Source organism: Sorex fumeus, unplaced genomic scaffold, assembly GCF_029834395.1.
Source record: "Sorex fumeus unplaced genomic scaffold, SorFum_2.1 ptg000134l, whole genome shotgun sequence".
NCBI lineage: Eukaryota > Metazoa > Chordata > Mammalia > Eulipotyphla > Soricidae > Sorex > Sorex fumeus.
Window position 1 is genome coordinate 2,167,682 of NW_026606191.1, and position 1,193 is coordinate 2,168,874.

Genomic DNA, 1,193 nt, shown 5'->3' on the forward strand with positions numbered 1-1,193 from the left:
TAAGATAAAGTCTTGCTTTCTCTGAACTCTTATTTCACTTTAGTTTCAGGCTCTAGTTCCATAGCTCTTCTAGATAGAACAAGATTCTTAAGTTCAAAAGCATTTCAACTGTTAATCACATAATTATTAATGTTATTCTATCAAGAAATTTAGATTGAGAATTCTGTTTTCTCTATAGGCTCAACCTTCTGATAAGGATTCACCCTTGTCTGACAGGTTCCAAAAACAACTGCATTTCTTAAGTCACTGGGTAGCATATCACTAACTTCTCTAAAATTTCTACTACTTATTTCAGCCTGGTTCCAACATTTGAGTGTTCCACATAGACAGAGAGACATACAGACAGACAGACAATGAACTGACTAAAACACCAAACATACATATGCACACATCTGCAGTTGATTGATCAATCTGACCCTTCAAAAGATGACAGGGAGAAACTGATGGTCTGAGAAAGGAAGGAACAGTCCCCATGGCGACGAAACCTTCTCAGCCGATTGGGACCACTGCTCCCCATTTCCCAGCCTAAACAGCCAGTCTCCTGCTGTTAAAAAATGGGTCAGAAAAGAGCTTGTTGGTATAAGCTGGCAAAATAAATTATCACAAAGATGTTACCATTTTTTGGCCAAGACTAATTCTGAGTCAGGGAGCTAGTATCTTCTTATCAGATATGGGGATAGGCTTTTTTGTTAATCATAAGATCTTGCATTTTCCTGCCTCCTCTGCTTTGATACTCTCCTATTTCTTTTGTTACCTGCAAAGATCTGAGTGCAAAATGATCTTGTAATGCAAATTGCCATTCACTGGCTATTTTTCCCCACTATACTCAGGCCACACGATGTTACGGGGGTCAACAAGATACTCTTTATCTAAACTACCTAGCTGAAGGCTCCTAGGATGTTTTTCTAATTGCAAGCAATAATCTATATAAAAAAAAGGATGGTTCCTTGGCAAAACTGTTTTCCAGGTCTGTCACTTTGGCCTCTCCAAGGGGATTCTAACCCCCTGTAAATTGGCCTTTACTTTGGCTTTTTACCCTTTTTTTCTCCCCCCCCAACTGCCTTCATTAGCATTTCAATTGACCTCTATCTTCTAGTTAGACCTGGGTGGAGAAAAGGATCTTATGCCTGGAAATTGGCCTGCCTTAGTTTCCCAGAGTCTTTCTCACTAGTGGGCTTCCTCCTAGGGGAGGG